We start from the raw sequence: 24,269 nt of genomic DNA, 5'->3' as shown, positions 1-24,269 counted from the left end.
ATTAARAAGTGTTGGTGACATAACACTTCTCAAAAAAATTAGGAACTATAAAAGAAGTAACAACTTTATTGTATCTAGTTAAAATACATTTGAGTATTTTATAAATTAAAACTTGTACAAGCCAAACTATGAAATGAGATAAAGTATCCATCTGTGATGGGGAGGCAAAGCTACAGAACACAGTTCAATTTAAAGAACACTAAACAATTTTACTGTCTTAAACCAGGCTAGGGGTGGGATCCTCATATCTCTATCTTTGAGCCTTAGTATTTATTTCTATGTCTATGCTTTCTCTCTAGGTAACCTACAGCATTTGCAGTTTTAACAATATCACTAAGATGGAGAAGTCTCATACTTGAGTCTTTTCACCAGAGTCCATAATATTGGATTTTATAATACCTAGCAAATGTCCAGCTTTTTTTTTTTTTTCTTCCACTCAATACAGAGATTCTAATATTTTCAACCTAAAGCAGACATTCCAACACTCCTACCACAAATTTTTTCTCCATGCCTCCTAACTTAAGAGTGGTGAATAACTTCTTTTCTTCGGTCACTGAGGAACATAGTTTGTGTGTTATCTTGGATTCAAGACAAATGTGAGTACCTACATAGAAATTTATGCCTAAATTTTCCTCTTTCTCCATCCCTCCATTGGTTCTCCTTTCTCCAATGAATCAATGCTTACCATCAAGGCCTTTAACAATCCCTAAGAAGCTTATCATCTCCAAAACATCAGTCTTGAACCCAATCAACAAATGGCAGCATCTACAAAGTATGGGGTTTTTTCTAGTTTTCAAAACAGTACCTTTCTGTCCTTCTCATTTGGAAGCCCTTCTCATTTGCCATTTTCACAAAAATCTGCAAAGGCTTTTTTTTGTTTGTTTTTGTTTTAAGTCCCCCTGAAAAGACAAATCCTCTACTTTCCTACTATATGTACAAGATGAGGTAATTAAATAGAACAACTTAATAGCATTTAAGGTGAACCCATTGCCTACTAGGCTAACCAATATTGCCACATTGTTTACTTATTCTCCCCATCAGCCTATATCTTTTACTGTCATCTCATACCTAGATGGTAAGCTGTCAGGCGTAGAGATCTTTTTCCCCCCTTGTGTTTATAGAATGCCTATCACAACAGAATTTTGGTCCAAGCAAAGCTCTACAGCACTATGGTAATATAAAAAGACACACTGTACTTAAGACTACACCTATATATCCCTTATTGGTCACTACTGTAATCTCTTCTACACAGAAAGTAATACCTTAAAAACTTTCAGTAACAAAAACAAATGCAGAAGATAACCTAGCAGGAAAAAAGCTATGCCAAATCATGTTCTGAGATACATTAGCTACGAAGGAATTCCAAAGCGGAGGTTTGAAAACGCTACCCTGAATTTGGAAAGGCAACACAATTCAATACTATATGTGAAAACACACTTCTCTACTAAGACCGCATTCCTACCTTTGCAACCAGTGAGGATTGTTCTCCCATTAAAACGCTTACTCTTAGCGGCTTATTGCCAGTTACACTTATCAGGATTGGAAGACTAATCTATATAGCATTATAATACAATACACATGTAAATGAAAAAAAAAAAGTTTTGTAATGGTGCTTTTGCATGAGATAGCAGTTGTTTAACAGGAAATACACTGAAATGAGCAAAATATTTTCAGTCAAAAGGTGCGGGTTACTACATGGTATTAATATAAGATTTTCCCATAGTTCTTTTAACAATGTAGTATTGTCTAGATCTTGGGAAATGTTAAAGATGTTAAAGTTACCAAAATTTCCTAACCCAAAAAGCTAGTGATGACATGCAAAGATTTGCTTGGTGGTGTACAGGTGAGATGTGGGAAACCATTTCATGTTCATGTGACCCAGTCGCTGCTTCATTTTTTAAAGTTAAGTAAATATCATCACTCCTCTCTGTATTTAAAGATGCCCACACACCATGCCGCTGACAGTTACAAAACACTCTCAAACTAATCTAATGACAGGCAATCATTATTTACCTTCTCAATACTGTTACAACATAATTAAGGCATTTGCTTTTTCAGACTCGCATTGCTAAGATTATATAAAATAAGTAGAAGAATTGTTCTAAGACATGCTGTTATTATATCAGTCATATCAGAAAAGTTCATTTGCCTAAATCTTAAGGATACACTATAATCCATTGGTTACAAGAGAGAGCCCCTTAACTGCCATATTCACACAACACTTATGCACTTTTGCACATTCATAAGAGAAATAGCCATCACCCCCATTTGAATGAATCTAGATCACAAAGAAGTTCTCTTTTTCCCCCTTCATGCCAACAAATCCCCTAAAGACTGCAGACAAGTTTCCCCTCACCACAGGGGAGCAAAGGCCAAAAAGCAAACTTAATGAGGTCAAAGAGAGGCCTTCTAGCTCTTGCAAAACTTGATCTTATTCTTAAGAGAAGCAAAGAGGTATAGAGAACCCCATAAAATCTGTAAGTGCACAAAACTGCTTGCAAGAAAGATGTTTACAGTACTTCATTTGTCCAAGATTAACATAAAGGGATTTAAAGCAAAGGAACTAGTGGGAATACAGTTCCTCCTATTAAAATATATTAATTAGCTTAATATATACGGTTGTCTTCTTTGAAAAGCAAGCCAAACCCATGAGACAAACAGCAGGGTCCTACAAGGACCCGCCCACCATCTTGGATTTACTCCTGGGGACAGAGTCTCAGAAGCTGCCTCTGAAGCTTAATTTCTTTTCATGTTGAAAACCTTCATTTATCGACATAAAAAACAATGGCATAATCATTAGCAGCAGTAAAGCTCCAACTCCATCAATAACGGGTCAGCATTCTGATAAGAGCTCCAAAATACAAAGGCTAATCTATATATGTTTCACTTTCAAATTGTAGTCTGTGAATAAAATTCCTATGTATATTTCCCAGCTCTGAAATGCGACTGTCGTTAGACACTGGTATTAGTGCTTCATTTTATATGCACATACAGAGGCTTATTTTGTTTATAGGGATATCCTGATTTCTTGGGTTTGCAGTGCCATAAGTATATAACTCCTCAACAGTCTTACCTCATGTGCTGGCTGGCTGATAAGTTTTAGCAGTCATCAGCTGCCTCTGAACAGCATTCTTTCAGGTAGTGATTTTAGAGCATAAATTAAGATGCAAGTTTACATGGTAAGCTGAAATTCTCCAACCACAAAAGACATCATCTCTACCTGAACACCTCTCCAAGAAGCAAGTTACTGGAGGCTGGAAGTGTAATCTGGTGAAAAGTTACTACTGTGCTTGAACTTGATAATGATATTTCCATTTTAATGTTTCTGATATACACATAGATATATTTGGGTTACTATATGTTTTTCTGAGAATCTGTTACCAGCCAAAAAAGCTACATGGGTAAATGAACATTCTGATAACACCATATAGATGTTCCTAAGAAAAATTAGTCTATCAGCTTTTTATAAAACAGAACACACTCCCTCCCCCCAAGCAAGACCATTCTTACTTTCATGCACACCACTGCCATAAAGCTTGGTGCAAGTCGAATCATATCAGTCATTTCTCTGGCAGAGAGACCTCTGCAGCATGAACTTACGCGGGTTAGCTTGGGTGAAAATTGTAACCTTGTAACTCATTCAACAATTCTGATAATACCTGAAGAGAAATAGTACCCAGCTTATCCCACTATTGACAGGAACAGAAGGAATCATTTTTTGTCACTCAAATCAATTATACACAATGTCTACATACACACAGGGAGCAGACAGAGTCAGTGAAGAAGGCGTTAATTTTACAAGTCAGTTTTCAGAATTCAGCCATGCTTTAAAGTCATGTTTGTTTAATCACTGCYGTCACCTCGTATATATGGAAACGATGCCAACAGTACTATGTTGTTGACTAAACCTTTTTTCATAAAAGGCACAGAAAGCACCAAGCTTGATCACACTGTGACTCAAACCAAATAGAGGCTCCCCTTACTGTGAGGCCCTCAGTCTTTCTGAACCTAAGGAGCATTCATTCACCATTCGGGCATTTAGCTAGCCATGCCAACTCCATAAAGGCTTAAGGAAGGTGTAGGGAGGAATGAAGGAAAAGTCTCATATTCTATCTTGCAAGGAGGCTTCCAACAAAAGTAAATTCATTTTTAAAGAACAAAACAGGTGAAGAAGGTTTGTGGGGAAAGAGGAATAAAGAAATACACCAAGCAGATCCATTCCAGGTTCTACACATACAACTATTCTGAGTTTTCTCTGTAATAGATTTCCTAACAATTTTAGAGTTACTGGGGATTTAGAGACATATATTCTGTCATAGTTCTTGTTAAATTGTTTTACTGTTCATTTCAGAAACATTGCACCAGTTATCACAATTTCAGTGTACACTGTGGAAAAAACAAACAAACAAAAAGACCTAACTCCACACAGTTTCTTTAAACACTACTATAATGTTTTAAGTCAGCACCAACACACACAAAAAAAGGCACTATGAAACTTAACTCACCCTCACATCCTGTGGCATGTTTGCTTTTTTTCTTTGAAAGTCTACCAACCAAGTACTTACTAGAGCTACACTTGCTTGACTTGCATTGAAAAATATATATATATATATATATATATATATCAAAGATGCACAGACCCACTAAAACTGGAGTAAAAAATCAAAAAAATGCACACACTAAATAGAAAGAAACCAAACAGCGGCAAGCAGGTCTGCAAGAATTCAATTACTATACTACTCATGTCCAAAAAACCACTCCCCTCCCCCAAAATCACATTACCAGCAGAGTTTTCAGCAGAATTTATTCTCTAGATTTTATCTTGCCAATTTACAAAACTACTCTCCAACTTTGAGGGAAAATAAGCTATGAATTTGTTGAAATAAAATAATCTGGCTGTTATTTTAGTACTATTATTCTACAAAATAAAATACTGAAAAAGGGAGCACCTCCAATCACTCTTCCATCCTCAGTACCTCTCCCTCCCTCTCTCTCCCTCAAAACATTACTTGTTAGCCCCCGGCTTGCTGAGCCGTGGTTCTTTTTCTGATCTTGAATGAAACATAAATCTCTGATACCAATGTTACACTTATTATGCATAGGCAGTCTGCCTAAGCATGACAGTGAACACATCCTGGCATCTAAAAAGTAATACCTGTGAAAAGAATCTATGAAGTAATGATATCTGCCACAAGCAAGGAATCAGTATGTAACTTACAGAAAGTTCAACATTTGAGCAGTGGAAGGATTTTCCAAAGATCTAGACCACCTCCCTACAATAACTGCAAAAGTTACTGATATCACTCCTCACAGATATCTACAAGTCTGTTCTTAAAAACCTCTTATGATAGTGATGCTATAACCATCAGATATGATCTGTTCCACTATAGAGATTGTCTCCTGTAGTGCAGACAAGAAATACAAAACACACAGCTTATTCCTTTTCTTCTTGCAGTTGACTTTTATTTATTTGAAAACATCCTCTTTCACTCAGCTGTTTCTGCTCTAGCCTAAACTACTCCAGTTCTCTCAAACTCCCTTAGTATGCCACACCTTCTACACACTTTCTGATGATGGTTCTGGTAGCTGTTCTCTGGACTCTCTTCATTTGATCCACTTTTGTATTTAAGTAATTCCCCAAACTGGACAGAATTCTGTAAGTGATACCTTAACAATGCTAAACAGAATGGAAGAGTTAATTCATGTTGCATAGAGATGCATGTTGGACATTTTTCGTAAAAGTATTACACTTATATACAGCTACCTAATCAATGTCTACACAACTCTTATTTACACGCAAAGCACTTTGTACTCATCCTTATGAGCTGTATTTTTTCCCACAGTATTCCTCTACTTCAGAATTCTTGTAAATCTTCAAATTTCAAAATGTCTGAATTCTGTCTGTTCTGTCCTACAGTGTACTTGCAGGTCCTCCCAGGTTGCTGTCCTTAGGCATGCAAAAAAGAAAAGTGAAAGGAAGCCTGGAGGACAGAATGCCTTTCAATGTCTATCCATTCATGTGTAATCAAAACTGCTCTCACTAGCTCACCTGCTAAAGCAACAGTCAAAGTAGTGATAGACATCTAAAAAGATTTTGTAGACAAGTTAAAACACGCAAATCATGGCAGAACTTTTTCTGGGGAGAATGGGGGGGGGGGGAGAGGAAGGTGGGGAAGAAATCCATTGAATAACAGAACAGTGTGCTGTTTCATTTTTGGTACCACACCATGGACAGATAAGAATTCAGGAAAGCAAGTAACTTGTGGGGAAAAGGCAGTCTTAGCAGTACTGTTGACTTAAAGGGAACAAATTTTATCCTAAAATAACTTGCTTAATTAACCTTTAAATAAACGTAAATTTCTCAAATATTACTACCGAAAAAAAATTTATTCATTTGTCATCATTTGCTTATGAGAAGTCAGATCTCCAGAAAAGAAGCGCATTTGAAACATTGATACAATATAAAGTTACAAGCATAGGTGTTTGAAGATGTTAAGAAACCCACTGGGACAAAAAAAGGGCCATGCAAGCCTGACCTACCAGGTTTTTTACTAAAAAGGGGGGGAAAAAAGGGGGAGAGGGAACTTTGATGGACATTTGCAATAAATGAGATGTGATCCAGGCTACATTTCTTACATGAATAAGACATTAAAAAAAAAATGCTACAAGACTAATGGAAGGCAGAGGAAATCTAGAAGCTTGGATGTGACAACTGAAGATTTAAGTGAAAATTATTAAAGCCAAGAATTCAGAAAAAGAAGAGGTATAAGCATATATCCATGGACAGAAGTGCACTATTATATCTGTATAGCTGCACATGCAAATAAGTAGCTGAGGACCTAGCACCTCAAATATATGTAATAGCTACCCTATTAAAACATCCAACCAACAGCAAAATACATTCATGTTTAGGGAACTTGTTCCTTCTTTCTGGAAAATGCACTCTGATCATTACTATTATGGGCAAAAAAGGAAGTTACTTAGAAAGGTTACACCTTATTAACCCAGGCTTTTTTGTCCTGCCTATACATCCTTACATTTCTTCAGCATCTTTACATGCAAAGAAAAATTTCCCTAGAAACCAAAATAACCAGAAATGCATGTGGCACGTTCCATCCCCTGATTCATCTACCTCAAAAGCTTTATTTTTGACAGTGATTCCTCGTGCAAGGGAACCTTACACTGAATACAGCTTTGTTTTTCACTTATTTAGTTGTGATGCTGCCAAATAGAAAGTTTTTTCTCATCTTAAAACAAACCACATGTATGGAAGACACAGAAGTCTTTTTTTTCCCCCACAAGATTCACATATTTTGGTTATAATTAGCTTAAACAAATACAATTTCTAATTCAAGGTCAGTCTAAGAAGTGTCTGGTTGGGGATGGAGTTTGAAGGTTACCATAAAGGTAGAGTTTTACATCACGGGTTCATCAAGAAGAACACAGTGAGCTATTTTAAACTTTTTAATTTATTAGCATAAGTGTTTTATAATAACTGTAATGCACTGGAAAACCAATCCAATAGCAACCCAGCTCTTGTATACGGTGGAGAAAAGAAAAAAAAAAAGTAACCCTTGAAAATAAAATATTTTCGTTTCCGTAACACTCCATCCCCAACTATTAAAAATGTAAAAACATAAGGATGGATTCATCAATTAGATACCTCCTATATATCTAGCTTGTGCCCATCCACCAATAAAAAACAATGACAGCAATGAATAGACCAGTGTTTTTCAAAAACTGTGGTGCATTTGAAGAATCCTTTAAATATTTATCATATGAAGTACTGCAACTTCATCTAGCTCTTATTCAAGTCAAATAAAAACATTTTTATCAAATCAAGCAATAAAAGAAATTCACCTTCAGTGAAAAAAATCACTTTTGATTGTATCTTATTTGATAAAGATTTATCTTTYCAATTATGATAAATTCTAATTTCTCTAGGTTAGCAGCAGGGAACTGTTTTTCCTCTCACCTTACATGGGCAAACACTTCAAATAAAAGGGATTATGACTTCTGTAAAACCACTGAAAGAAAGCACTAATAAAAACCTAAGCATTTTATTCCCCCCACCCCAGCCCTTAGTCTCATAAGACCACACGCACCTAAGAACACCATATAGCACTGACTGATACTTCTTTGCATATAACCAAACTCATTTTTTGCACAATCATTTATCAGCAAATTGGCTCTTCGAATAGAAAATATTCTTGTTAAAAGGAGGGGTCCTCCCTCCCCCCCTTTTTTTTAAGTTGTTTCACATCAGAAAACCAAAGAAGGTAATTGCTTGAAGACAAATTTTCTGCATTTTCAATCACTCTTCTTAAACACTTAAATTACTCTTAAACAAAAAAAGCTCCAAGATTTTTCCAAGATCCAAATTTTTAATAAGAACATTAAAATTTCCAAAAGTAAAATATTTTTTTGCCAGTTTTCCCTTTTGCCTGACAAAATTATTTCTGTGGGCAGTCTGTTCAGTGGGCTCTTTGATTTTTCAGTAACAAAAAAATTGTTTCATCTATAATACATAAGCAAATATCCTAAATTAAATTTCAGATTTGCTAACATTAATTACTGAAATGGAAAAAAAATAATAAATAAGAGAACAGATTAGAAGGAAAAATAATTACTAACAACCCTAATAACAACACTTTAATCTACAGTTCATCTTTTGGGGCCAAATTTTTGAACCACTGTTTCCAGTAAATTTGTTCAGCTGTTAGCAACAGAGTAAAGAAGCAAAATTTGCATTTACTCTTATTCCCAGTGCATCCAGTGAATGGGCAAATAAAAACGATATTAAACATACTATCTCTAAAAGATATTGTTACCCATCACAATAAAAATGTTCTGATCAGGCAGGGAATAAACTAACTGTAAGTATGTCATTTAGAAATAAAAAGTTTTATGCTTCTTCCCAACTTCTGTCTCATGATTTTATTTTAAAACTGTTTTCAGCTGACAGTAGAATAAGAAATCAATTATTTTCTTCCTGTAGCTTAAATTAAGAGGCATTTTTAGACATTAAAAGGGCCAATGTCCTAAGATCATGTTTTGTATACAATTAAAAAAACCTCACAGATTGAACGGAAAATGCAGCATATTAAGGAATGCAAATGAACATGAAATACAATCTGCTGCTGTACAATGCATCATTAGTTATATTATTTACAGCATGTTTAAAAAAATTTACTCCTTCTTTGTTTATCAAATAGCATGTATGAAAAAAATCTCGTTTTATTAGAATCAGTTATTTGAAAGCACAACCTGAACAACTAATTGTATTTTACCAAAACACAAACAACATAGATTTGGAATTATTAGTTCTAGTCTTCTTTTTGATTTTACTTYAGAAGGCAAATGGGCCAGTTATATAGAAGGTATATATGTATACAATGACATCCTTTATGAAGCTGTTGTTTTACTAAAAACTATTTCACTTTACGAAAGGACAGTCTTATTCTGTCAAAGCAGCTGAAAGGAACAGTAGCAAGGAGTAAATGCCCCCCTACTGTGTCCATGAAAAGTATACACTCCCATCACGAAGCAGCCATGCAATCTCATTTGGTAGGGATGCAAGCACTGGTACCATTGTATATTCTGTGTGATCTCAAGTGGAGAAAACCATCTGTCCGTTTGCTCTGAAAAGGGCTCTCTACGAACCTCTCCTCACAGATCACTATAGTTTCCTCTCAGACTTTGAACTGATGGCTGTCTGTCACAAAAAGTCCTTCTCAAGCCACTTTTACTCAGCAGTTTCATAGGGTTTAGACTGAGGTGACCGATCACGGCCTAACAAAAAGATTAGTGTGTCTGGACACAATGCAATACAGAGATGTGAGTAACCCCCTTTGTTGTGTTCAGCAACACAGTTTAAAGAACACTGAATGCAAAGAGTAGGCATCTGAAAGAAAGATGATGATTTAAGGGGTATCTGTCTTCATTCGGAAACAAGCATTCTTCAGAACCAGCATGAATTTTCCCAAAGATTTGGAATAATTTTGGCTTCATTAATCCTTATCCATGTGCTATTATTAGTAACTGACTATGTTAAACAGTTACAGTTCATCTCAAAGTATGATTAATGGCAATGTAATATTGTGTCCCTTCATTCTTTCTCTGCGAAGTCTCACACTTCTCAGGACACAAACACACATGTGATGGGAATACATTTTCAGTGCTGGTCACTGGGTTAAGCTAAACATTGAAATTGCATACCTTAGGAAAAAAAGAAATCTGGGGCCTTAAGGGAACTGATGTTCAAAACTGATGTTTTGAACACTTCTAAGATTTTTACTAACTGAATCTAGCTGCTTCTAAACAATCAGCATTCCTTCTCAAAGCACTACACTCATTGGGTCTGCAAACTCTGAAGAGAGATGTAAGAGTACATAACTTTCCCATACATTTAATAATTTCCACTGTCCACACTACCCCCAAATGCAAGGAGAACTCTTACAATATTAAATATCCAATTTTGTATTTCTATAAGTGTAAATAGACAATGTTTTTGTTGCTTAGCGCAAAGACTGTAAAGGATAAAAGGTAAACTGAATAGTAAAAATAATATTCATATGATGGAAAAGAACTATATATCAAAGCTAAAGTAGATGACAGCAGCTGCCTATAAAATGCACAGATATCTGAAGAAAGTGAGGCCAAGCTCAGATCTCAAAGCACGTGGGCAAAATTCCAGAGTAACTCCACTGACTTCAGTTAAAACCTGTGGGACTATTCACATGCCTGAAGTAACATATTTGTACATATTCAGTCTAGTCATCAATCAGAATTCCAGTCAAAGGCTACTTTAAAAGCTATTTTTACCTACCATCAGTTAAAAGTGAAATAATGGTTGTATATTAGAAACCACGATAGCACAAGAAGCTACTTCTATGCCTGCATGAGTGAGCTGAACTAGCATTACCCACCTGTCCTAATCACTAAAGAGGGTTCTTCAAGTTTTGTGGGGGGGAACACCATACCCACAAACTTATTTTCAACTGAATGTGGGGAGGACTCTTTGTACAGAATTCATTAATTCTCAGTTTAAAAGGGAACATCCATACTTTCTTTTTTATCACTGTCCAGTGGAGATCTCAGTTTGTTCAGTGTATCTACTTAAAGGAAAGAATTCTCATTTTCTAAAAGTGGTATGCAATGCTAGCAACAACTGGGCTGACACCAGCTAATTCCCCTTGGAAGACCAGGTGGGATCATTTAGAATGCGTATAGGACTCAGATAATTATCTAGAAGAAGACACACTAGATTCCCTTCTCCCCAGAAGTTTACTTCAATTACAAGTTGATCTACTTTAAACTAACTTTCAATGTGATGGTTCAGCAACCTAAAGGAAGAAGAAAGGGCACAATATAAGATCTCATTTCCTTATTCTCAGAAAATGAATATGTAACTGACAGCAATGGTGCTTCGACAGACTCCACTTGATTATGTTATATCTTAGTGATAAAAAAGGAGCATGGAGAGGTGACTACCAAGATTACAAAGAGGAGAGGAATACATTTTGCAATTGGGGGGGGGGGGGAGGAAGGGAACTGTTCCTCAAGACAGTAGCCTTACTCTAAATTATTAACACTTTGTACCTGTAAGATCTCAGCATACTTTGCTTAATGCGTACAGCATTTACATCAATCCTATTTTACAGATGGAGGAAATCAAATACGAAGACTATCTCTCCTTTACAGTCCTATAAGGAAACACCATCAGAATATATAACTGTTACTTAGTTGTACTTTGCTGTAACCCATTAAGCACAATGTTTCATCTAAAGGTGCATTCCTTTGAACTTGTTATGAGACAGCTTTTTCCAGAGCGCTCCAGTTATAATACACACTGAAAACAGATTAATGTCTTATTATCCTAAAATGGACTAGAACTGTTTGGAATACATCAAAAGACCACCCTGGAACAGCAAATCAATTCCAAAAGGAAAAAAAAGTGGGGATTTCAGTCTTCCTATAGTTCTCCCTCATTGCTGGTGGTTCAAAGTTTGTGCTTCTTTTTAACTGGTCACTATAATAGCTTATGTGCTGTCTCTTAATTGAATGCACTAAAACAAAGTCTTCCTCCTGCACATTAAGATTTGATTCAGCCTGGAATTCAAAATAAGGAATTATGCAAAGCTGTTCTAAAGTGAAATCCACAACTGTCAGACTTAAACACTAATCTCTTCTCGCTAAGACCAGTCTCCTTATACTAGAGAAATATAATGTACTTACAGGCTTGCTGCATTGGAAAAACACTTCATCTTCACATACAGAAACATTTCCAGCCTTCTACAAACAAGGCTGTCATCATTACAAAGACACAAACTCTAAGTAAGTACTGAAAATGTCTGTATAAGCACCGGTTCACTTTAAAGTGATACCATGCCACTGTACCTTTCAGCCTCTCTGGTTCATCAATATTCTGTGCACTTACTCCCAGGAAGACATATGTAAGATGTTCCTCATAGAAAGGCAGCTTCTTCATACACACACAGAGGTAACTACAGTAAACACCATGATCCATTTTTGTGATACTACTGCATTCATCTGTATGAATCTGACCCAAAGTCATCCCCCAAAGCACATATTACTAACACAGCCAAACAACTGCCAAGCTTCTCACCAGGATAGAGAGCAAAGAAAAGTACAGAGATCAAGTTCAGCACTGCCAGAATGACCACCTTAACAATAACCTCACTTAGGTCTGCATTTGAATATGTATGTCAGCACAGAGCACATCTCCTGGTACAAGTCAAAGTATTTTTACTAAGTTTGAGACAGTTATCCTGTCTCAGAGCAGAAGGATGTGAAATCAATAGTATGTTAAGCACTTCCACATCAAGCTGAAGCAACAGTTCTCAGTGTTTGTCATCCACTGAGACATCCTGTCAACTGGCAGTGCGTGGAACATTTGATTAAAGAAAAACAGAAGTTGACAGTACAGTGACCCTCCAGCCAACGCTTAACAGTATTTTTCATAGCAGTTACCACTGCACGTTATCTAGATGTGGACTCTGTGACCAGAGAAGAGCATATTAATCCACAGACCTATGGAGCTTATCCTTTTAACCCCCAGTGGCCATATCCCTGTGCTCAAATATCAAGGCTTCCCATAAGAACATCAAGAGAATTGGAACAGTAGCTTACTCAGAGGATGTGGGGGGAAGAGGAGAGGTGCCTTCAAGCATCTGGTTGTCATATTCTTGAAAAAGATTATTATAGCTGCCAGCTAAAGGAAATGCCTCCTCAGCTTAAGATGCATACACTTTGACTTTTAGCACTGGAGCCCTCCATTAAAACTCTAGCATCATCCAACTGAAGTGCTGATATATAAGAAGCCTTGCACCATTTCCCAGCAACACAACTGGTACTACGAGAACAAGCTAGGCCTCAGTCTACAACCAACTATGTTCTTGCTCTTACAGCCTGTACTGATTCTAATTACAGAAATATCCTTGTAGAGAGTTAACAGCTTAGTGTCCCTCAAATTACAGGGTGCCATTCTTCTTTTGGATATGCATTCACAAATCTGTCACTCCCACGGCAGCCACATCTCTGGTAAAAGATTTTGGTCTCTGGGGTTTTTTTGTGTGTTTTTCTGGTATCAAAACTTCCCTCCCCTCCATCATTTTAGAAGAGATTTCTTTAAAATAGCAATTTTCCAGCATAGCCTTAAATACAATGCACTAAGAATGAGTTTATACTTGGATTATAGAAGAAATCCCATTCACAAGCCAAACCTTTAAAGTGTATTTGTGGATTTGGTAAGGTATTTTTCCTCTGTGATACTATATTCAGAGAAGGGACATTGAAAATACTCAAGTAGAAGGTAAAATAAATGGATTTTTGTTTAAGGAGCATAAATTGCAAATGGTAGATCAACAAAGGCCTTAAAACTACTTATTTTCTACAGTCTCCCTCCCATGATATTTACGACACTTATGCTACAGCCCCTATTTCTAAGAGTATCTCAGCTCTTCAGAAGATCAGGAAGAGCCAGGTCCATGAGCTAACTGGTTCTGCTTCTTTAAAAAGGAAGAGAAAATAAGATACTTTCCTCACACAAATCTTTACTGCTTGGAGGAAGCATCTCTTTCCCAGATACCAAAAGACTGAAGTAGTACCCAGAAATAGCACAAGCAGAGGATCAAACCACCTTGCTTTATGCGGGTTTTCCCAACAAGTTCAAACTGTTCAGTTTTCCCTCCAATTACATTAAGTGAGCTATATTCTATGCTATGTCCCCATGACTTGGCAGGCAGCCTACCCTCTGTCCACACTAAAGCAGAGTGTGAAAAGCTACAGAAAGTGTCATACCACTGCTCAGAGCAGTGGTGCTTCACATTGGATGTTATACAGTATGCTATGCTGCATTAAGAAGAGGATCAAAGATCTGAGAGAAAGATTATTTAATCCCCTTCTTCCTTTCCTCAGCACCTCTTCAGCTCAGCTTGTAGAACGACCATGGAAGGGTAGAGGAGGTTACTTGAAGGAACTTATGTCCATCATTACTCCCTGAACAGTCTACCTTTCCAAGAGTCTGAGTTTGTGATCCACTCTCCATTTCAAGCCCAAACAGACATGTTAGCAGAGGTGAACACAAAATCCAAAAGTCTCATTACAGAAGGGGGGGGGGCTTTAAATTCCTGAGAGTATTTTTTTTATATAAATCATTACAGAAATTAACTAAACTTGATCAACACACAATAAATACAAGGTAAGTTTCATGCACATCCACATCTAACGTAATAATTTTATTGTCTAATGAAGGCTATTTAAAACTAAATGTGGAGATCTGAATGGGCCTTCATCTTTCTTATGTAATTAATCTGTACACATTTTAAAGATGTTGAAGAAAGCTCCACCTTCTTCATCCCTGACCACTTCCTCCTCTGTTTTCAAGATAGGTTAGAAAAAAAATATTGTTGTTTAAGAGCTACACTGCTTCTTGGTTGTACAAGTCTAGGCACAAGTCTCATTCCATCTAAAACTATCTGAAATCACTTTGCATATTGCTTTCACTTCTAGAATGTTCTGAAAATCAAGTTATCCTAATTTTATCACCTCTGTTAATCCACTACTTTTTCATGCTGTTCACTATTTCTTTGTCCTGCAGAGGACTGTCATCATAAGAACTATAATTATAAGAATATACCTAATAAAAGAATTATAATAATTATGTATTTCTTCAAATAAGCTCACCAGACATAATCATGTTTCAAAGCTTTCAAGGCACAAGAAACTACCCTCTGCCCAAAACCCACATGCAGTATTTACAGCTGCATATAAACCTGCTCATATATGCCTGCTCATATAAAGATGCCTGCACACATAAAGGGAATCAAATTTAATACAGCAGAAAATACAAGAGCAGGGGAGAAGCAGGAAGGGTAAGAGGTTTTATATTATGCATCATAGAAAAGACTGTCTTCCAACATATTTAAAAATGCAGTTTTACAAATAGCACAGTGATCAGGTTTTCTTCACGACTGTGGAGGATGGGACAAGCAGTTTACTTTGCAGATAAGAAAACTAGCTTGCCTGCTAAGAAAGAGCTTTCTAACTTGATAGTTAAGCACTAGAACTAGGTAATGACTGGAAGTTTTTAAATAGCAGGTTATTTCAGCATTGGCACACCTGTGTACCAGCAATTTTTAGCCCTACACATTTACCTATTTACTCCAATAGCATATTACAGAGCAACGCATTTTTAACTGAGGAGAATGTTTAAGTGAGGCTGCTGTAGTTAATCACAACATTGAGACAGATCCAACAACTGGTTGAGCCACAACCAACTAAACAAAGCAGTTGTGAACCACATGGAAGGAAATACCTGACAAGGATGACCAAATATGTTCGCTCTAGAGCACAGAAGCATGAATAAGATGGCCTTCTGAGGTAACAACCAGACCAGTACTTCTAATGTTACTCAGTCTACATATAGAAAAAATAGCTGTATTTACATGAAAGGTATATATGAACCTTGACCTCGCAAATTTAGGCGCTCAGCTCTGAAAATTTGTCCTGACACATCTTACTTTTATTGAGCTCTCACAAACAGAAACTGTTTTGTTAACTTAATGAACTTAAGTAGGCACAGCTCTCAGGCTTTGCTCTACTGTAAGTCTAACCGGTGAAACAAGACAGTCTATAAACTTCCAAAAAGCCAGCCTACTGCATCATGATCACTACTGAGTGTTTTATCTAACTGCATGCTGCAGCTTCAGTTGTATAGGGAAAGAAAGGTTTCTTCCAGATTGTATTATTCTGTGCCTTCTTGTATCTCCTTAATAGTTCTGCTAGGCAATCAGATTTCCTTTTTGTGGTTGACTTTTAGGAAATCTGGCAGGGTAATCAATTGAAACAATGAAGGGGGGAAAAATGCTGCTCTTTGTACACTGGCCTTCCTGAAAAGGCTGTAGCTAGTACTGTGACTGAAGTTGTGTGCGTGTTAAAATAAGATTTATGATTTCAAATGATCAGTAACTTGAACAAATTAATTCTGTGATTCTATCTGGTAACCTACAAGGACCTGTAAAGACAGCTTCTATCAGTCAAACTGTTTTTCATAGCTAGCTGATTTTTACAGTACTAAGCATACAGAAAAATAGACAGGTAGGCTGCAGCCAGAAATCTAGAAGGGAGTCAGAAAGAGGATCACTGCTGCAATGCAAGTGCAGTGATGCCATTCTTCTAGCAACACAGTACAAAGAATCTACTAACTTTTAAGGGGGAAGTGGAAAAATCAACATAAGTATTGTCGTACAAAACTAAGTTATCCAAGCTTTAAAGACTCCTGGGGGTAGGGGCATATATTAACACACACAAAAAAAAAACCCACACACCACACAAAGCATTGTTCCAGAATTGGGCTTAATGGGACTTCTCACATGGCAAAACCCACTGTACTTGAACTACTTTGACTCAAAAAGCTGTTCTTTTTCAAGATTGACAGCTGCCACATGAAGGGAAATATAAGCAGAAGATTTGCAAAACTGAAGAGCAAACATTAAATTACAATTAATGCAGATAACCAAACTTTTCTTGGGAGGTGATTTTTTAAATATACCTTGTTTGACAAAACTGTGCGAGTTCAATCAATTTTAATTCAAGATTAAAAAAAAAACAAAACACTTGTTAATAAAACTTTTATGGTCAAATCAACCTTTGTTATAACAGCAATGATGTCAATAATATTACAAAAGAGAGAAATCTGGTGCAGTCTGCTGTCAATCAGTTCTTCTCAGCCATATTATGTTTCATTCATCACACTGCATGCTCCACCTTCCTAACCCAGAGGGAAAAGAATTAAAAGGTCACATCTTAGCCAATAAAATATATTTATCTGTTCTGTGGGGAGAAAACATATCTTTAATCAGTCATCCAAACATGACAACAGACTACCCAGAAGGTTGCATGCCACTGTACATCAATAAACATCTTTATCCAGGAAATGAAAAATATCAAACCAGCAAAGATATGAAAAAGGAACTCAAAGCCCTGTCAAAAAAATTACAAAATTAAGGATGAGTTCTGCATTCAGTAAATAGATGATATAAACATAGCAGAAATAAGCAGCGCTGGGAGCTAGATTCAGACAGCACACTCTGGAATTTTAAGTAACATGGCAAAACACATTGGATCCTTTCTATATCTATCTGTATTTTCTTTCAGGTCTAGGTCAGCTCTCCTTTTCTTTTCCATTTGTTTTTTATAGAAATACTTCAATGGGATCATAAAAAAGTAATATCCTGCTGATATAAATTTCTGGATTCTTTTAATCCCCAAATTTGTTTTCTCCTCCATTCTTTCAGCCTCGCTAATCAAAATTTCCCGGGAAACAGTCCTTATGGAAAATGAGGAATTAAGAAAGAATGTCTATATTGTATAGTCTGTTCATCTACTTCTACTGCACATCAAGACAAACCTAAGGTGCCTTGCAAGACAAAAATAGTACTGGGATGCTAAGAAAATACATTGATTTTTACCATCCAGTCTGCTCCCAAAATATACACAGCACACTCATATCACCAAAGAATGTTAGTAACTGTAGAATACAGTTTTCCCACTAGAATTACTATAACCAGAATAAGACTAACTGGTATTTTCTGTCCTGGAAAAACTTTGGCCTACGGTGGTGTTTCATCTGTGGAATGAACAGGTTTATATACACACAACTGCACTAAAACAAACTTGATAACCTGATCATAGCCAACCAGGAGGCACTTCAAATGCCAAAACATAAGGACCTTTAAGACTGGGATGGAGAATCAAGATGACAAGATTGCAAAAGCAGCACAAAAGAGCTGGCTAATAAAGAGGAACGATGACAGTGCCCATGCCTTGAAAGGGTTTGAAGCTAAAAGTATCTGAATACAAGGGAAAGAAAAGTTAAAGAAACATAAGGAATATAGGCATTCCTATTTACATAATATTGCTTTTTTTTTTTTTAAGGAATAAATTCATGTTACACAGGTCTTTCCCAGAAGCTGAAAAAAAGTTTCATTGCTTCCAAAAGAGAGCAAATACAGTAAGCTGAAGACTTCTGAAAATGTGTTAATAGAACTTCTAGGGATAAAAATCAAATCACACAAGTCCCCTGAACCATGAGCATAGATTCTTAATCCTTCCTCTGAAAAGCCAGCACAATACAGACGCTATAAAATCTACTAGTTGTTTGTACTGTCTTATTTTCAGTTCCAATCAATCACTTCATTATATTTTCACCACTTCCTGTGATTAGGTAGGTTTTGTTTTTATCCTTTTTTTCTTTCAAATCAATTATACTAAAAGACATAAACCTTGCAGTGCGAAAACAGCAGGGTCAGAACAAGCCAATCCAACTTGACCAACAGAACCAGAAAGTAAGTAACTGCACACGGCTGAAAAATGGATGCACCATACTTACACTGAAACATATAATAAAATAGATGTGTATCTATGAATCTAAATTGTAAGAACATAAAACAACTTCATGGAATTTCACCTGCAATGTTATATAAAAGCTGCTTCTAGTGCTATGTTTAGCCATCACACACCAACTTTCAGTACCATCTAAGACTCAGTCATCCTGAGTTTTTACATTTTTCTGCTTCCCTTCAAACTACAAGCAATCCTCAGAAAGGGTACGTTACTCTTTCTGTCACAGGCTTTGTCCTTCTCAAAATTTTATTCATAATTCAGACTCTTTTCTTAAGCAATTGCTACCCGAATCTTGCTTCCACTGAATTAAGCAGAAGCTTTGCCACCGAACCCAAAATAAGACAGACATGCAGAACCATACATAATAGCCTGTTAGGCTGGTCAGATGACCAAGGTTGAACCTTTTGGACTAAAAGACTTACACCCCTATTCCTGCCAACATCATCTTGGGGGTCCTGGTGGACAACAAGTTGACCATGAAACAGCAATGTGCCCTTGTGGCCAAGAAGGCCAATGGTCTCCTGGGCTGCATTAGGAAGAGTGTTGCCAGCAGGTCAAGGGAGGCGATTCTACCCCTCCCCTCAGCCCTGGTGAGGCCACACCTGGAGTACTGTGTCCAGTTCTGGTCTCTCCAGTACAAGAGAGACATGGAGCTACTGGAGCAAGTCTAGCGGAAGGCTACTAAGATGATTAAGGGACTGGAGCATCTCATATGAGGAAAGGCTGAAAGAGCTGGGCCTGTTCAGCCTGGAGAAGAAAAGGCTGAGAGGGGATCTTATCAATGCATATAAGTATCTGAAGGGTTGGTGTAAAGAAGATGGGGCCAGACTTTTCTCAGTGCTGCCCAGCGACAGGACAAGAGGCAATGGGCACAAACTGAAACACAGGAAGTTCCATCTGAACATGAGGAAAAACTTCTTTACTGTGAGAGTGACTGAGCACTGAGGTTGCCCAGAGAGGTTGTGGAGTCTCCTTCCTTGGGTATTTTCAAAAGCAGTCTGGACGCGATCCTGTGCAATGTGCTCTAGGTGACCCTGCTTGAGCAGAGGGGTTGGATTAGATGGTCTCCAGAGGTCCCTTCCAACCTCAACGATTCTGTGATCCTACTCCACAAATGGGCTCTCCGAGGACTACTTACAAAATGAGACATCATGACACACAAACACAAGCATCAGAACTTGACCCTGATGATGCATAAACACTCAATTCACTAAAACATGCAAGCACATGCTTAATTTCTGTTGAAGTCTGTGGGTTCTAGGTAAACGCTTGAGCGCTTTTGGAAGGGCTTTCTGAAGAATCTACTGGAAATTAATAATTATTAATTTCTACTGAAGTAGAAGTACCCCTGTGCTTTTCTGTGGGTGTTACGCCTTCCACAACAGTAGAATTCTTGGCATTTGGTAGGAGGTATCCAGCAGTGTGGTTGACTGCACCTCATAAAATCTAATTATGCTGACACTACCATTTAAAGAAAAATTTAAATACATGGAAATAATCACTTACAAACCTATTTTTTGTTCACCTTTTACAGTTGGGAAACATATTAATTTACAATAATTAATAAATCTGGAAGACAAAGGAAAATAAATTTATTAAGCTTAAAATAATTTTAGCCATTCAGTTGGCCCCCAGTCCTATGTGCAGAAGGCTAATTGCCAGCAGTGACTGCAGCACTAGTTGCAAGAAGGGGATTTATGCTGGCATTCTTGTTAGAACTGAGGTATTTTTAAAGGAATGTCAGTATGCATTTACATTTCAAACTTTATTGCTCTGCTTTAAGAAGAGAAAGAATGCCTGCTATTGTTATTTAAAAATATTTACAAAATCTTTGGTATCTGGTTTTAGTCCTACAGAATTGAAATCAAAACTAATATCTCCTTACAATGTGTCACTTTTATAAAGAAAATAATATAACAATTAGAAAACCACATTTAGTGAAAACATTACAGTTTTTAGAAGAGAAATGCAACCACTGTTCAGTCTAGACAAAGTTTAAGGCTACTGTTGAGTTAGAAGGAGCCATATGTAGACAGCTTTGCAAGCTATGAAGAGATGAAAATCTGGCTGCTTTCAGCATCCGAGCCTTTCAAAACCCAGTTTCATTTGAACATTTGAGTTCCTACCATGGAGAGCCACAAGAGGATGAATATCTCAAGCTAATGATGTCTATACCAGTTACAGAACTTTAATCTGAAATCAGAGGCCACATTCTCACTCTCCTGCTCACAGATTGTCTGCTACCAAAAGGAGAGAGGGAAATTCAGTGTAGCCTATTTTCAAATAATCTTTATTTCTCTTTAAAGAATAAGAAAATGGAAATTGCCTTGGTGGCCATTTGGCAGCAGCCTTGTTCTCACAGCACAGGGGTCTTTCAAAATCACCTCTGTACGTTTGTTTCACGAAGGCTTTCCGAAATCATCTTTAACAGACACATATTGTACTATTATATAATCCCAGTGAAAAATTGCAGAAGCTGCGCAGAATAAAGCGGCAAAAATGGAATCACGTGGGGAAGTAAAGACRTAATTTACTCTTAGGTTCACAAATAGCAAGCAACAGAAAAAAGACCAAGTTTCCATATTTCTTCTTACATTAAACCATGTGCCTCTCTGAACACAGAAATAATAACAGCATTAACGATGAAAATAAAAGCCCACCAAGTCCAGTGTAAAAGCAGTTCTAACAGCAAATTAGTCATATTCCAGAAGGTATGATTTACTATGTGAAATTTATAATAGTTACCCAAATGAAGTAACAACACTTTATTTGCCTTATCCCTTCCTGCTCTGTCAGATGCCTGACCACGACAATCACTGCAGTTGGGAAGGCATAGTACTTTAACGGCAGTGCTTTTCAGCCCTTGTTTTCTCAGATAAGGCTTCCAAGACAATGCCATTTTGAGATATATACCTGTCCACTGGCAACAAGCATGAGAACACCAACTCACTTTAAGCTGTCCAAAATGGGACTATCGCATAGCAATATCTTTCAATCTCTACAAAACGTTCTTCTAAACTGAAATAGCTACCAAGAGGTGAAGAGTTCCATATCACATTTCTAACCCAAATAACAGCTAGCCTTCTTTGTAAAAATATTTTTGACAGCTATTCATATAAATTATCCTCATCTTATGAATCTTCCCTACCTGAAAATTTTCTGCAGATCATTTTGTTCCGACTTCTGTCTGGCGAGGATTTTCACAAAGCATGTAAGAAACATTCTATCACTCATTATCTATTTAATAAAATATACTTCTTAAAAATAAAGGTCGGGTAATAATTGGTGTAATGTGGAGCTCTAGTGGTAGTGGGGAAGTAAAGCAGCATATAACACCAACTGTGAGACAGACCTTTAGTCTGAAAACAGTAAGTGAAAATATTACAATAAATGAACTTAAATAATGATTATTAAAAGTGAGACAGCTTGGAAACAAACTCAGTAGTGTTTCAGGCTCACTGTGTACATCTTTGCATACAACTTGATAAGCAACCCTCATTTTTAGTGCACAAACTTGAATCTTATCATTTATTCTTGTTAAGCAACAGAAAAACAAAAGCAACACTGTACATTCATGCTAGCCTTGAAAAATAAAAATATATATAATGCAATTCAGCAGGAAATCAGTGTTTCCTTCCAAAGCTAGGGGAGAGTTGAGTAATTCTAAGCATTCTCTTAAAACAGTCCTAAGCCAACAAATATATTGTGCTTTTCATGCTAGCCATAGTAATACCTATTCCAGCCAGTAAAGTACTCTGCTTTCAGCTGTATTATCAGCAAAATACCAACCACTGGAATCAGTTTTAACACTGAGATTCAGTAGTCCTTTCAGACTGATGCATTTGGCAGGTTAGACCCTTAACTGGAAGAGTTCCTTACTTATATGCACAGTACTATCACACATCCTATTACCAAACATTACCATTATCTTAATTCTTATTGAATGTCAATATTCCACTTGTGAAGGAGATGTTTTTTCATAATGGAGTAGCAGGATGTGTAATGCATACTGTATGTCCACTGTGCTTCATCACACAGAGGATGCTAGAATTACTGCATCACCTATGGAAACATTAGCATTATTTTCTTAATTTTTAAGATACCTTTTTGAACTTGGGTACATATTAGCATAAGTTTATATAGCTAAAACAATATTGAACAGTTATTTGACTGTCAAAAAAAAAATCACCAAAAAATAAATCATAGTACTATCTGTGTGTACAAATAACTGATCCCAGTATCACAGGGCCCATTTCCAAAGTCAAGCAACATCACTGGCTGTGTAAATACAACCAGTTCTGAATCCTCAATATGAAACTTATAGTCCCTTCCTAGCAGTGCTGATTTTATCCATGAGGACAAAAAAAACCAGAGACATTAATGAAAAGCTCTTGTATATACTACTGCAGACTTACAATGGACTCTCCATTTATTTTAACCTCTTTTAAATTGTTTGATACCTTCAATAGCAATTTTTATTCTACTTCCCAAAACAAGTTCACAGTGCCTTGATTCAGTGTCACACCATTTAAGACAGAATATATTTCTTCTTGCTAGGGTAGATCATTAACTTCTTCGTGTTACTTTCTAGGCACCTCCCAGTCTAACTGAGGTTTCTGTTACCGTTAATTCCAATTCAGTGCTACAGGGCAAACAGGATAAAATTCTGGCTTTACACCTTTTCCACCCAAGGTATACTTATCCATAGAAACGGCATCCCCTTTATCTGACTTATATTTTTATTACATGTGTTTGAGAAACACAGAATACCAAAATGCAGAGAGTCATAAATCTCCTACTGATGAGAAGATTTCCAAGTTGTGTCTGTTACCTGGTGGGCAGTTGCATGCTGGAGGCACTTCTCTCGCTACTCTTATTTTTGCCAAATGCTCATAAGATTTCTGTGGGTGAAAAAAAACAACATGAGGGAACTTGGTAAGCTCAGTCCATTAGAGCCAGCATTACAGACCTGCATGACTGTAAACTGTGATTTACAACTATTTCATAGGCTGCATAACTAGTGATGACTTCTTTACTTGGACCCAGCCCAAAGCGTATCAGTGACTTCTCCACTCCCAYAACAACCAAAACAAGCCCGCCACAAGCGGCTGTCTCCCTCCTTCGCCGCCCGTCACCCCGGCACAAACGCCCCCCGTGCTTCCCCTCCCCGCACACACACAGCGGTCCTCGGCGCAGGGAATAAATGTAGGAACCGAGGCGCGGACACATCCGCAAGTTACGGATGAGAAAACGGTCAACGGTTTCGACGTGAAGGTCAATCGCTCTGTCACGCCGTTGCGCCAACGGCCGCCGCGCGAGCCCCAACGGCCGCCGCGCGCGCG

Source organism: Apteryx rowi, unplaced genomic scaffold, assembly GCF_003343035.1.
Source record: "Apteryx rowi isolate R43461 unplaced genomic scaffold, aptRow1 scaffold_491, whole genome shotgun sequence".
NCBI lineage: Eukaryota > Metazoa > Chordata > Aves > Apterygiformes > Apterygidae > Apteryx > Apteryx rowi.
The sequence above is the reverse complement of the archived record's forward strand: the minus strand, read 5'-3'. Positions refer to the sequence as shown.